At 44.7% G+C, this 15,835-nt stretch overlaps 1 protein-coding gene across 2 annotated transcripts in view; it reads left to right on the top strand.

Annotated features, from left to right (window-relative positions):
* The window catches only part of LOC109562158 (uncharacterized), a 446,088-nt gene that overhangs the window by 397,116 nt on the left and 33,137 nt on the right, over positions 1-15,835 (top strand). For both annotated transcript variants that reach the window (XM_070792111.1, XM_070792110.1), the window contains 2 exons: positions 2,149-2,352; positions 2,550-2,710. The gene's annotated coding sequence lies outside the window, so the exon portion shown is untranslated. The remainder of the gene's footprint in view (positions 1-2,148; positions 2,353-2,549; positions 2,711-15,835) is intronic.

Below are 15,835 nucleotides of genomic sequence, written 5' to 3' on the forward strand. Positions count from 1 at the left end.
GAGGTACTAGAGAGCTATACTAGATTTTTGAACAGAGGAGAACTGTGCATAATAATAAACTATATTGGTATTGAGAAGGCATCATATATGACAGGGGTTGCAAACTCAAATACCTATAATGTGAAGCAGGCCAAGTAAGAAGCAGTGGGCATGGGAGGTGCTGGGGAAGCTAGAGCGCTGATGTCTGCCTAAATGAGCAGTAAGTATACAAATCCAGACGATTACTGCTATGGAGACGTAGAAGCCCATAGCAGCCAACTCTTCTAGCTTCTCAAGAGAAGTCAGAACTCTGGATTTTTTCCTTAATATGAAGTTTCTTCATTATTAAATATGGCTAATTAAAAATGTTAAAATCTGGACCTCTGGTTGGCCAGTTCTCACATGCATTTTTTTGTCTGACCTGGGGGTTTGTATCATAGTCTCAAAATACTATACTGTTTCTTCCTCCCTCAGTCTTTCATTATCAAATCCATACATTATGAACAAAAAATAAATACAACATTCATCTGTAAGTGGGACTATCTCATTGATCCTCCCGCAATCCTGTAAGATGAGTTAGTCCCACTTGTGGATGGGACTCAGCATCAGAGAGGTACAGTCACTGGCTCTGCATCACATAGTTACCAACTTGGGAGCCAGGATTTCAGGTGGTCAGATTCCTGAGTCATGCATTTATCCTATGTGTTATGGCCCTTCCTGTATAGTTCTGTTAGCATATTTGTGTCCTGTTTTTCTCTCTTCCAACCATGAGTGATATTCATGAGGTTATATTTACCATCTTGTATTAAAATGCCAGTTCTGCTTTTTCTGTTGCTCATACCCTTGGTATATAAAGCATGTGAGTCAGTTCTGCTCAGTTTGACAGACATTTATTGGAAACCAATCATGTGCCGTGTAGAGGGGTGGACACCAGTCCAACTTCATGAAGTCATTTTAATAGGGGATTCTGAAAACTAGAAGTGCCACCTGTCATGGGATATCGTGTTGGGATAAAGGCATCTCCAGTATGCAGCGAGATCACACTGTGGAGTTGTGAATATGGGGAAGGGGTGGGTTGGGGGTGTCTTCCTGAGGTAAAGGTTGTAGGGCTGAGTGTCAGAGAACTCTGAACAACACCAGGGTTCAAGAGACCAAACAGTGGGAGAGCCGCAGAGTGGAGGGAAGATCCGGAGAGTGGTGACAAGGCATCAGGGGAAGTGAGGAGAATCTACCTGGGAGAGCTAATAGATGGGAAGGAGGGCCAGTGTCAGAGTGTGTAAGGTGGATAGGCTGAGGGGACACCGTGTAAGAATAAAGGTTTGTAGTATGAATAGATCAGTGAATCCATGGAAAGGCATGAAGAGGACATTGCCTCAGCTCAGCCTGGCACACAGGAAGGGCTGACTGCCTGGGAGTCTGTTCTGTATCTCCTTTATTAAAAAAAATTTATTTACTTATATGTTTATTTGACCATGCCGGGTTTCAGTTGCAGCACTCGGAATCTTCGATCTTTGTTTTGGCATGTAGAATCTTTAGTTGCAACATGTGGGATTTAGTTCCCTGAGCAGGCCCAGGCCCCCTGCAATGGGGGTTCAGAGTCTAAGCCACTGGACCACCTGGGAAGTCCCTGCTCTATGTCTTATTGTTTGTGGCATCTTAGACAGTCACCTCTTTGATCCTCAATTTCCTCATCTGTAAAATGGGATCTCTCACTCATATGGTTTGATGAGAATTGCATGAGATGGACGTGCCAAGCCTAGACCAGTGCCTGGCCCAGGGCAATCACTTAGACAGTGTGAGTTGTGATTATCATAGTTGGCGCTTGGTAAATGTTTGTTGAATGAATGAGAGAGAACAATGGCTTAAGCAGCCCCAGTGATACTCCTAGAGGTGGGAGATTAGGAGAGGAGCTAAGCTTAAGACTAGCCCCATGGTTCCATTGTCTTTGACTGGAAAATGGGAGTTACGTTCATTTGCACGAGACTTCAGCTTTATCATAAACTACAAATGAAGCCATCTGGTCTCCCTGAGAAGCATCCCACCTGGACAGGCAAGTGTGACCACAAGTTCTGCAGTTGAATTGGGTGCTGAGGCTGCTGATTTTCCCCAGTGCGCTTGTCTGCATGCAGGCGTATCTAGCATTCCTGAAGATTACATCATTCCCTCCAGGTGCGGCTAGCCCTGCTGACAGAGAATGTTCTCCCGGGCAGTTGCAACAACCTGGCACCTGCCATGGAAGAGCCCAACCAGTGCTCATATGCAGCTGTTCAGGATGTGTGCCAGCCTCGCTGACTCCGGATGATGGGCGGATACAGCTATCGCCACTGCCTCCCTTGCTCCTGAATACAGTGGAGCGGCCAGTCTCCCAGTCAGGTGGGTGACTCTAAGTGGCCGCTTTCACCCCGGGGATTTCCACGAGACCCAGGAAAAGAGAGAAAAGCTCTGTAAAATGGTTACACTCGTACTTTCCATTTCTGTAATCATTTTTGTTAAAGATCTCAACGACTGGGGCACGTTGGAATTTTTCTTCAGAGATTCTATGCTGACAAGTATTGTACCGTGGTTTTCAGGTGGTGCTGGGTGCCCCAACACCCGAGGAAGGGATCTCAAAGATGAAAGTCTGCTTTTTTCTGAACGAAGTACTTCCTGTGGCAGTGGAGCCCCAACTTAGAGTGAGCTGGATTCCTCTGTGGAGAAGAACAGACATAGCGCCATAAGTTCTGATTGGTAGGTGAGTAGCCAGACCCAGACACTGGGATCACTAACCAGGTCCTTAGGAGGTGTTTCTCACAGTGTGGTCCATAGGCTGCCTACATTGTCTCCTGGGTACTTGTTGAAGAATCTGTACAGGTTCCTTGTTCCCACCCCAGACTCACTAAATAGACTGGGTACGATGGCTTCCTGTGGTTAAAGGTGACTTTAACCACAGATCTCTCAGCAATTTGAACACATTTACATTGAAAACTGCTGCATAAAAGATGCTAATGTACCAGGACACTCAGGAAGCCACTGCTTTACAACAGTCAGTTTGAATTTCTGTCCAATAGACCCCAATTTTTTTCCTGACTCAACTAGACTTCCCTCAGCAACTGAGGGGAAGTGTTGATCAACAGAGCACAAAGAAGCAGAGAAAGAAAAGTGATATAATCTGAGGCCACATTGAGTCTAAGGCCAAGAAATTACGATGGAAAAACACCACAGCTTCTGGCCTGGCCTGTGACAAAGCTTTGGTGGGGGGGGGCGAAGGGGAGTATGCGAGAACCATCAGAAAACTGTCCACATCACCCAGTTCTATTTTTTTTAAAGAAAGAAGCAGTCTTATATTTTACTTTATTTTTATTTTTTAATTTTATTGGAGTATAGTTGATTTACAGCGTTGTGTTAGCGTCAGGTGTACAGCAAAGTGACTCAGTTATATATATTTGTTCTTTTTTAGATTCTTTTCTCATATAGGTTACCACAGAACACGCAGTAGAGTTCCTTGTGCTATACAGTAGATCCTTGTTGGTTATCTGTCTTATATAGAGTGTGTACATTCATCCCAAGTTCCTGATTTATCCCTCACCCCCTCATTTCCCCTTTGATAACTATATGGTTGTTTTCAATATCTGTTAAATCTGTTTCTGTCTGTAAATAAGTTCATTTGTATCACTTTTAAAAATTAGAGTCCACACATGAGTGATACATTTGTCTTGTCTGACTTCACTTAATATGGTAAACTCTAGGTCCTTCCCTGCTGCTACAAATGGCATTCTTTATTTTCAATGGCTGAGTAGTATTCCAGTGTGTGTATGTACCACAGCATCTTTATCCATTCCTATGTCAGTGAACATTTAGGTTGCCTCCATGTCTTGGCTATTGTAAACAGTGCTGCTGTGAATGTTGGGGTGCATGTATCTTTGCGGATTATGGCTTTCTCTGGTTATATGCCCAGAAGTGGGATTGCTGGACCATATGGTAGCCCTATTTTTAGTTTTTTTAAGGAACTTCCACACTATTCTCCATAGTGGTTTTACCAATTTACATTCCCACCAACAGTGTAGAAGGGTTCCCTTTTCTCCACACCGTCTCCAGCACTTATCATTTATGAACTTCTTTGATGATGGCCATTCTAACTGGTGTGAACACCACTCAATTCTTTGATGAAAGGGCTCATGGTAGTTTGCAGCCTCCTCTGGGAGAAGAAGCTGCTGCTGCTTTCAGACCGGAGTGGCTTTTACCTCTGCCACAGGCTGGGGGCAGGACTGTGTGAACACAGCAATTGGGAACTTGGATACCAGAGGTCAGAGCACTGTCCCTGGTCTTAGCCTGCAAGATCCAACCCCCAGGGAACAGAGGGGCACAGGCCAAGTGTCTGTGCAGTGGTTGGGGAACCTTTACCCTGTGTTCCCTGTCCCTGTGGTCAGTGTGAGCCCTATGAGTGTGACAGCCAGTGAGGGGTGTTCTCTAGGAACCCAGTCGGCCAGACAGTGTTCACTCTGTCCCCATGTTTCCTGGCACCTAGACACTTAACTCAGAAATTGCCCTTGCGCCCTGTGGGGGTGGGCAGATTTAAGGGCTCTCCTTTCAACTTTAGCCTGACATCTCATAAGCTGAGAAGATGCACTTTTCTATCCCAAAGTGCAGTTTTTCTGCACTCTTTGACCATCAGGCCTTCAAAAGAGTCTCTTTTCTTCTGCTGAAGCTGATGGTCCCTAGGAGAATTCACTGAACTTCAGAAGAATTCCCCCAGAAATTCCTGTGACCAGGGGACCCCATGTCCAGCGATTTGGACTGGGACCACTCCAGTGTCCTTTCCCACTCCCAAGGCAGCCAGAGATCAAACAGCCATCTCAGAAGGCCAGAAACTGGAGAAATATTTTAAATGTCTTCGCAAGTTCATTGCGTTGTACTCAATGCCATTTCTGAAACTAAGGCAGCTTGCCAATGCACACAGTATATCTCAGTAAAAGAAATAAAAGCAAAAGGAAAACAGGATGGGAAACAGACAAAACCAGGTTCTTGCATATATGCTTGAGTGCGACTTAGCAGCAGCAACCCTTAGTAAAGACAGCACACAGATGGGTTCTGAGCTTTCTAACAAGAAAAGTGATCAGTCTTAAAGGTGACTCAAATATCCTTAATTCCTTCACCCTTTCTTTTGTTAAAAGATCCCCTGGAGGAGGGCATGGCAACCCACTCCAGTATTCTTGCCTGGAGAATCCCTATGGACCGAGGAGCCTGGTAGGCTACAGTCCATGGGGTTGCAAAGAGCTGGACACGACTGAGCGACTAAGCACAGCGCACAGCACACCCTTTACTGAACTTCTCTATGCCGGGCACTGTCGCTGGCACTGAAGATAGAGTCATGTGAACAAAATTAAGCCCCAGTCTTCAAGGAGCTTACTTGCCAGTTGAGAGAACTAAACAATATCCAAGGAAACAATGAAACGTATGATAATATATCAGGTGCTGCTAAGTGCTAAGAGATTCGAAACTATGTAATGAGGTCCAGTTAGAACAGTTAGGAAGGTCCTCTTAAGGATGATGTTTGAGGGTAACCTAAAGAGTGAGGAAGAGAGTCACGCTGATGTGGGGGGAGAAGGTCTGGGGCAGAGAGGGCAGTGTATGCAAAGGCCATGGAAGGACAGCGGTGTGTCTGAGGAACTTCTGAGCTGTCAGTGGGGCTGGAGCACAGTGAGGGGGAGGAGCAAGACTTGCAGGACGCCCTGGGGAGTGCTGCGGCCCGGCAGCCCTGGGAGGTAATGTAGGCAGGAGGAGAATGGGACGTTCCAGGCCACATGAGGACTGAGATTCTTACTCTGAGTGAAATGGGCAGCAAATGAGAGTGTTGAGCAGAGAACTGATATAATTCTAAAAGATCTCTTGGGCTGCTGTATAAAAAATGGGTGGCAGAGGGATGTTTTGCTAGTTGGCTAGGACTGCCATAATAAAATACCACAGACTAGGTGGCTTAGAAAAGAAATGCAAAAAAGCCAAATGGCTGTCTGGGGAGGCCTTACAAATAGCTGTGAAAAGAAGAGAAGCAAAAAGCAAAGGAGAAAAGGAAAGATACAAGCATCTGAATGCAGAGTTCCAAAGAATAACAAGGAGAAATAAGAAAGCCTTCCTCAGCGATCAGTGCAAAGAAATAGAGGAAAATAACAGAATGGGAAAGACTAGAGATCTCTTCAAGAAAATTAGAGATACCAAGGGAACATTTCATGCAAAGATGGGCTCGATAAAGGACAGAAATGGTATGGACCTAACAGAAGCAGAAGATATTAAGAAGAGGTGGCAAGAATACACAGAAGAACTGCCGGGGACCAGCCCCGGCTGATCCAGGGTATTCGAAGGAGAGACGGCGTCGGCGAGGGTCAGGATACGATAGCTTCAATTAGATATTAATTAGAGATATAAAGAGTAATAGAATAAGGATAGCTCAGTAGGAAAATTCAGTGGAGAAAAGAGGCTGAGTAGCTTGGTTTACGCGGGGGACCAGTAAAACTTCAAGACAAGAAGCTTGCACCACTTACGTAGGCCGCAGGCGTCCTTCCGTTCTCCCGAAGGAGAGGAGACACTGAGGCCTCCCCGGTCGGATCTTAGAAGCCCAGGCAAAATTAGTAAGCATGGTGGGTTCCGTGCTCCAGATGGAGACTCAGCCAGAGGGAGAGAGAGACATGGGGAGACCAGTATTTCGAGAAACTGATCCCAATTCTTTATTTTCCAGAGTCTGTTTTTATACACTAAGATGTTATACAAAAGTCACGTGGGGACAGCAGTCCTGACTTTTATTAAAGTCAGGTGCTTCACACAAATGTATACAGAGGTCTTAGGGGTGTTACATCATCTTCTGGCCAGGGGGGCCTGCTGACAATTTACGACCCTCTCCTTGTGACAGCGGTCAGTCAATCAGGACACTTATTTCTCCAGGGCTGATTATTCTCAAAACAGACGCCACCCAAGTAAAGTTACATTCCTACAGGGTGAGGGTGTAGTGGGTTTTAGTTAAGGAAAGAATTTACTTAGCCTAAGGTCTAACGTGATTAATATCAAAGGTTAATACTTATTTCTTCTATATATTCATTAATGTGTGTAAGGGCAGGGGATGTGGAGACTTAGCAACAAACATTGGCTCAACAAATGAAAAACCCTTCACCAATACAATTTCTAATCAGCCCATTATACTTAAACTAATAGTTTTCTAACTTTTCTAAGGAACCTGTTTTTAGAAGGTTTAAAGCATCTCGTGCCTCTCACGGTTGGGAGGCTGTGAGCAATCACATGTGGCCGGAGGAGCCTGTCAGGCAGGCTAGAGAACCTTCAGAGGAGTTTGTAGGTTAAAACACTCTTATCACGCCCAGGAATTATTATTAACTGGAGCTCTAGGTTAACTCCTTCTCCGAAAGAGGTGGTGGGGGACAGCCCCCCGTAAAGTCAGAGGTGTAGGTAAGAGCACAAAGTAGTAAAGTAGGCAGGCTCTGGTTATGGGGGTAGACGCTCGAGGATTTCCAGGGGGACTCCTGAGGCTCGATCCCGCATTTGCGTATGTCGAGCCTCCTTCCTCATGACCTTTGCCATGGGCGGAGTACCTCACTCTGGCCCCCAACAAAGAACTATACAAAAAAGATCTTCACGACCAAGATAATCACGATGGTGTGATCACTGACCTAGAGCCAGACATCCTGGAATGTGAAGTCAAGTAGGCCTTAGAAAGCATCACTACAAACAAAGCTAGTAGAGGTGATGGAATTCCAGTTGAGCTATTTCAAATCCTGAAAGATGATGCTGTGAAAGTGCTGTAACAATATGCCAGCAAATTTGGAAAACTCAGCAGTGGCCACAGGACTGGAAAAGGTCAGCTTTCATTCCAATCCCAAAGAAGGGCAATGCTAAATAATGCTCAAACTACCACACAATTGCATTCATCTCACACGCTAGTAAAGTAACGCTCAAAATTCTCCAAGCCAGGCTTCAGCAATACATGAACCGTGAACTTCCAGATGTTCAAGCTGGTTTTAGAAAAGGCAGAGGAACCAGAGATCAAATTGCCAACATCCGCTGGATCATTGAAAAAGCAAGAGAGTTCCAGAAAAACATCTATTTCTGCTTTATTGACTATGCCAAAGCCTTTGACTATGTGGATCACAATAAACTGTGGAAAATTCTGAAAGAGATGGTAATAGCAGACCACCTGACCTGCCTCTTGAGAAACCTATATGCAGGTCAGGAAGCAACAGTTAGAACTGGACATGGAACAACAGACTGGTTCCAAATAGGAAAAGGAGTACATCAAGGCTGTATATTGTCACCCTGCTTATTTAACTTATATGCAGAGTACATCATGAGAAATGCTGGACTAGAAGAAACACAAGCTGGAATCAAGATTGCCGGGAGAAATATCAATAACCTCAGATATGCAGATGACACAACACTTCTGGCAGAAAGTGAAGAGGAACTCAAAAGCCTCTTGATGAAAGTGAAAGTGGAGAGTGAAAAAGTTGGTTTTAAGCTCAACATTCAGAAAAGTAAGATCATGGCATCTGGTCCCATCACTTTATGGGAAATAGATGGGGAAACAGAGGTAACAGTGTCAGACTTAATTTTTTGGGGCTCCCAAATCACTGCAGATGGTGATTACAGCCATGAAATTAAAAGACGCTTCCTCCTTGGAAGGAAAGTTATGACCAACCTAGATAGCATATTCAAAAGCAGAGACATTACTTTGCCAACAAAGGTCTGTCTGGTCAAGGCTATGGTTTTTCCTGTGGTCATGTATGGATGTGAGAGTTGGACTGTGAAGAAAGCTGAGCGCTGAAGAATTGATGGTTTTGAACTGTGGTGTTGGAGAAGACTCTTGAGAGTCCCTTGGACTGCAAGGAGATCCAACCAGTCCATTCTAAAGGAGATCAGTCCTGAATGTTCTTTGGAAGGAATGATGCTAAAGCTGAAACTCCAGTACTTTGGCCATCTCATGCGAAGAGCTGACTCATTGAAAAAGACTCTGATCCTGGGAGGGATTGGTAGCAGGAGGAGAAGGGGACGACAGAGGATGAGATGGCTGGATGGCATCACCGACTCGATGGACATGAGTTTGAGTGAACTCCGGGAGTTGGTGATGGACAAGGAGGCCTGGCGTGCTGCGATTCATGGGGTCGCAAAGATTTGGACATGACTGAGCGACTGAACTGAGGTGGCTTAAGCCAGTGGTTCCCCAACTTTTTTGGCATCAGGGACCAGTCTCGTGGAAGACAATTGTTCTGTTGACCAGGATGGGGAAGGGGAGTGGGGAGGAAGGGGAATGGTTGGTCTCGGAATGATTCAAGCACATCCCATTTATTGTGTGCTTTATTTCTATTACATCAGCCCTCACCTGATGGATCATCAGACATTAGATCCTGGAGGTCGGGGACCCCTAACTTAAGCAACAGAAATGTATTTCTCCAGTTCTGGAGGCTGGAAGTCCAAGATCAAGATGTTGGCAGGTGTAATTTTTTCAGAGACCTCCCTCCTTGGGGTGCAGACCGCCTTCTCCATGCATCCTCATGTGATTTTCCTCTGTTCTTGTGTATCCCTGGTGTCTCTCTGTGGGTCCCCGTTTCCTTCTCTTGTAAGGACATGGCTCAGATTGGATTAGGGCCCACCCTCATGTACTCATTTGAACTTAATCATCTCTTTCAGGGGCCTGTCTCCAAATACATCCCAATTCTGAGGTACTAGGGGGTTAGAGCTTTGACCCATGAATTTGGAGGGAACACAGTTCAGCTCATACTGGAACAAGGGTAGAATTGGGAAGACTACTTACGGGGCTAGCAAGAGATGATGGTACCTTGGACTAGAGTGATAGATGTGAAAGTGGAGTAGTCAGATTCTACAAGTATCTTAAAGGTAGAATAGGGTTCATTGATGTATTGAATGTGGAGGGTATAAAGAAGGACAAGAGACAAGAGTCACAGATGACTCCAAATTTTTTGGCCTGGGCAACTGGAAGCAAGAAGTTGGCATTTACTGAGTTGGAGAAGACTCTAGGAGGAAGAAATTTGGGGAGATGCTGAGACTTCAGTTTGGGATATATTAAGTTTGAGGTTCCTGCTAAGTATCCAGGCAGAGATGTCAAGTACTGAGTAGGACACACCAGTCTGGAGTTTAGGGGAGAGGTGAAGGTTTCTCTGGTTTAGAAAAGACACCTGAGGTTCTATGGTTTCTTTCTTTTTTATATTAATAACAGCTTTATTGAGAGCTAATTCACATACTGTAAAATTCACCTTTCTAAAGTGTAGTTTGAAGGATTTTAATATATTCACATGATTGTGTAACCATCAGCACTATCTAATTTCAGGAAATTTCATCACCCCCAAAAGAAACCCCATACCCATTAGCGGTCACTCCTCTGTCCCCTTGAGCTCTTGGCAATCAGTGATCTACTTCCTCTCTCTACAGATTTGCCTGTTCTGGACATTTCATAAAAATGGAATCATATAATATGTGGCCTGTTGTGTCTGGCTTCTTTCACTGAACGTAATGTTTTCACAGTACATCCATCAGAGTCAGTACTTGATTATTATGGCTTAATAATATTCCTGTGTATGGATATGCCATAATTTGTTTATCCCTTTATCAATTAATGGATAGTTGGGTTGTTTCCACTTTTTAGCTATTATGAATAATGCTATTATGAACATTCATGTACAAGTTTTTGTGTGAGCACATGTTTTCAATTCTCTTGAGTATTTACTTAGGAGTAGAATGGGGATGGGGGAGCCTGGTGGGCTGCTGTCTCTGGGGTCACACAGAGTCGGACACGACTGAAGCGACTTAGCAGCAGCAGCAGCAGAATACCAGGTCATAGGGTAACTCTATGTTTAATTAAAACTGTTTTCTAAAGCAGCTAAACCGTTTAACCATTTTACATTCCTACCAACAATGTACGAGGATTCCCATGTCTCCAGATAATAACCCTTGTTGTTGTCTGTCTTTTTGATTACAGCCATCCTAGTGGGCGTGAAGTGGTATCTCCTTGAGTTTTGATTTGCATTTCCCAGAAGATTAATGATGCTGAGCTTTTGTAATGTGCTTATTGACCACTTGTGTATCATCTTAAAAAAAAATCTATTCAAATTTCCTGCCAATTTTTAATTGGGTTATTTGTCCTCTTATTCTTGGGCTTTGAGAGTTCCTTGTTTAATCTGGATAGAACTCTATCTCTGAAATATGATTGATAAATATTATTCTCTATTCTGTGGGTTGTCTTTTCCTTTCTTGATGATGTTCTTTGAAGGATAAAGTTTTTACTTTTGATGAACTAGCATATACATTTGAGAGTCATCACCTTATAGTTGCTATTTTATTTTTTATTTTTTTAAATTTTATTTTATTTTTAAACTTTACAATATTGTATTAGTTTTGCCAAATATCAAAATGAATCTGCCACAGGTATACCTGTGTTCCGCATCCTGAACCCTCCTCCCTCCTCCCTCCCCATACCCTCCCTCTGGGTCGTCCCAGTGCACCAGCCCCAAGCATCCAGTATCGTGCATTAAACCTGGACTGGCGACTCGTTTCATACATGATATTATACATGTTTCAATGCCAGTCTCCCAAATCTCCCCACCCTCTCCCTCTCCCACAGAGTCCATAAGACTGATCTATACTCAGCCATTAAAAAGAATACATTTGAATCAGTTCTAATGAGGTGGATGAAACTGGAGCCTATTATACAGAGTGAAGTAAGCCAGAAAGAAAAACACCAATACAGTATAGTTGCTATTTTAAGCCACAAGACTCCATGATATCCTCCAGGAAGTTAGTTTAATAAGGAATGGAAGTATCCAAGGACTTGCCCATCATTCACAGGTCCAAGATGTGAGAAGACACCAGCAGAGGAGACTAAGAAGGACGCCGCTTCTACTTTCTCTCTTCTCTCAGTTTTGGAGTGTTCATTACTTTCCAAGGTGACAAGAGAAAATTTAGAATCATTGTTCATTAATTGGGCAGTGCCTCAATTCTCGCCTTCAAGGCCATGCAAATCCCAGGGGCCTCTCCCATTCCAATGAGGAGTCTTTTTCATTCATGACACTTATCAGATGATCTGATGGACTGAGCTGATAAATCTCTATATATCCTTACCTCTTATTACTTTTGCTTTCACACAAAATGGGTGTCCACGTGCATCACTTGCAGCTACACCTATTGAGAAGATTTTCTATCTCCATCTCATCCATTAAAGGCCACCCTTGAATATGGCTATATTGCAGCCACCATCAGGCAATGGCACCCCATTCCAATACTCTTGCCTGGAAAATCCCATGGATGCAGGATCCTGGTAGGCTGCAGTCCATAGGGTTGCTAGGAGTTGGACATGACTAAGTGACTTCACTTTCACTTTTCAATTTTATGCGTTGGAGAAGGAAATGGCAATCTACTCCAGTATTCTTGCCTGGAGAATCCCAGGGAGAGGGGTGCCTGGTGGGCTGCCGTCTATGGGGTCACACAGAGTCGGACACGACTGAAGTGACTTAGCAGCAGCAGCAGCAGCGTCCATTTTTGCCTTGTACCTGGCAGCCAGACCAACTCATCTGTAAAGCCAGCAAGGGATTCTTCCTCTGCTTATAGATGGTCTTAAGGACCCTAGCATGGCATTGGTGCAAGCTGGGAAAGGGATGTTTATGCAACTGCAGTAAGTGACCTGGGAGTCTGGACTGTCCATCCATACAACCTGGTCCCAGACACATCATTTCCAACTCAACACTGCACTGCTGCTGGGCCCACCCAACTCTGTGACTTGGTGGGTCTGACAGACACCAGCTCATAATAGGCAGTTACAGACTGTCTCTACCGGTACAAAGCAGCACGGCATGAGCTGTTTCTCCAAAGGTGTGTGCTTGTCTGCTGTAGATTGCTTGACCCCGCTTTAGAATCCTAAATTCTTGGTTCATCATGATTCTTCCACTGGGTCTGTCAGCAGTTTTCCTTTTACTTTAGAGGGGATGTTCTGGTATACATTTGACCACTGGACACCTAAAAACTTCACAGTGGCTTTGGCGGGTCATTGAATCTTCACGGCATTCATGTCCTAACATGTATAGTGTAGCTGTCTTACTAAGGTCTCCACTGTTCTGCTCATCCTGCTCTTGCTCCTCCTATCTGACCAGTCTGATGCCATCAGTGTAATGTTCCATGGAATGCCCAGGTGGTTCAGATCTCTGTGGAGTGTATTATTACAGAAGGTGAGAGAGTTAGAAGAGTAGAGAAACAAAACTAAATAAATGTCCATTTCACAATAACGTGAACTGTTTCTCATTTTGTTTGCTAACCAAAATAGAAAAGGCATTTACCAAATCAAGACCCACATACCATGTACTTTCGGCCTTATAAATCTTCTAGAGCAAAAATGCCCCATCCAGCACTGCAGCTGCAATCAGGGCCACTAATTGATTGAATTGTAATAGTCTTCAGTCACTCTCCAGATCCATTTGCTCTCTGCTGGATTCTAACTGACAACTTAAGTGATGATACAAGAGGAACCACCATCCCTGTCCTTTAAGCTTTTCATGGTGATGTTAATTTTTTCCATCCCTCCAGGATATAGTATTTTTTATTTACATTCTTGGCCAGGAAAGAAGGGGCACCTTCCGAGGTTTCCATTTGACCTTCTCCACTACGATAGCGCCTATGCCAAAGGCCAAGGACCCAATGCAGGTATTATACCAACTGCTGAACTTATCAATCCCAACTTTACACTCAGGGATGGTGGAAATGATCACCCGGTGGTTTCACAAGCCACCATGAGCCAGATGTTAGCCATGATTTCATTTATAACCTGATCCCTACAAGCCCCTGCTCTGAGGTGGACCATGATAATGATTCGTGTCTCTGGCTATCAGTGTCACCTCAAATCTGCCCAAGGGTCTCTTCAGTATCAGGACATTCCCATTTTCTTAGTGTTCAGTAACCTGAGTAATGCTCTAGTGCATACTTGCCATGGAGTGGCTGGGTCATTTCTGTTAAGGACCCATCTGCCTCTTCAATCAGCAGATTCTGGATCTGAAAGTGGACTTGATTCAGAAACTGAGTGAGGGGCCATGACTCTTTCTGCAAGGAATCCCTGCTCCATCAGCAGTCTCCACAGTCCCCTGCAGGTCAGTTTCCCTTGGCTGCCCCTCCACACTTGACAGCTGTTACTGTGAAGGCCAGCAGAGCTGGCTTCTGATGATTGACATTTGGCTTATGTTACTTGAGAATGACGAGTCATCCCTATGGATACTAGCAAGCCTAGCTCTGTGACTAGCCCTCTGGCCTGCAGAGGAAAGCTACCACTAAACTTCTTACTGGCACGTAAGTTAATAAGGTCCCGATGGTCTTAGTTAATAATGTGTCCCCTGGACTCTCTTAGGGAACAGGGTCCTGTGATCCCCTGGCCACACGTAATGGATTTACTCCAGCATTCAGCTTCTTCATTCCTCCCTTGCCTGTCTTTGAGAGAAAATCAGGCATTTCCCCTTTGTTCTTCATGGCTCATCACTGTCTAGGTTTCTGAGAGCTATTGGATTTCTTGTCTATTACTATAGAACAAATCCCCTAAAACTTGGTGGTTTCAAACAACAAACATACATTACTTCACGGCTCTTGTGGGTCAGGTTGGAAGTGGTTTAGCTTAGGGACTGTCATAAGATTGCAGTCAAGGCATCAGCCAGGTACACATCATCTGAAGCCGTGGCTGGACTGGAGGGGTAGCTTCCGAGAAGGCTCGCTCACCTGGCTGGCAGCTGGTCCTGGCTGGGATGCCTCGGTTCTCTTCCGTGTGGCCTTGCATCCTCCAGGACTTCTCCTCTCCATGTGGCTTCTCTAGTCTGAATTTCTTTACATGGTGGCTGGACTGTGAGAGAAAAAGAAAGTGTACATTCAAAAAAAGAAAAAGAACCCCAGAAACAGAGAGAGAGAACCTGAAGGAGAGAGAGACAGAACCCAAAACTTAAGCAAGCCTAATCATGGAAGTGCCATCACATCACTTCTGCTGTGTTCTTCTTTGTAGAAGTAAGTCATAAGTCCAGCCTATAGTCAGTGGGAATGGATTACACATGGGCGTGAGGACCATCTTGGACACTGCCTACATGGCTACCATAGCAGCAAATTGGCCCTGGAGCCTGGCATCCTGGACAGGGTATTAACTTCCATGTATCAGGAAAATCCCTCCAAGTCAAAGTATTTTGAGTAGTGTATTCCTACCCTTTGATCAAGAACCCTCAAAGCGAATCCCTGAGGTCTTCAGCTCCTGCTGATACATGTTTAGCTAATTCTTATAGCTCTCATTGAATGGCCCCTTTCCTCCCTTGTCAGGCCTAGCACATGCTGGAATTTAATCCTTACTAATGGAAGGTGAGAGCAGTTCTCAAGAGGGCTTGTCAGGGGAGAAACCTGTGCAGGACCATCCTGCACGGGCAAGTGCTCTTACTAGAAAGAGGTGGGCTACCTCTATGGAGGCATCCCGGGGAAGCAGAGTGTTGCCATGGATATGAAGAAGCCTGGAGCATCTGTCCAGATGTCCCCATCCCCCGTTTCAGGGACCAGATTTTCCAGCCAGGGTTTGACACAGCACAATAGCTGGTCTAGGCTGAGTTTTTTTTTTTTTTTTTAAATTTTACAATACTGATTGGTTCTGCCATATATAGAAATGAATCTGCCACAGGCATACATGTGTTCCTCATCCTGAACCCTCCTCCCTCCTCATACCCATACCATCCCTCTGGGTTGTCCCAGTACACCAGCCCCAAGCATCCAGTATCGTGCATTGAACCTGGACTGGCGACTCGTTTCATATATGATATTATACATATTTCAATGCCATTCTCCCAAATCATCTCACCCTCTCCCTCTCCCA

The sequence above is a fragment of the Bos indicus genome, chromosome 7 (assembly GCF_029378745.1).
Source record: "Bos indicus isolate NIAB-ARS_2022 breed Sahiwal x Tharparkar chromosome 7, NIAB-ARS_B.indTharparkar_mat_pri_1.0, whole genome shotgun sequence".
Taxonomy (NCBI): Eukaryota; Metazoa; Chordata; class Mammalia; order Artiodactyla; family Bovidae; genus Bos; species Bos indicus.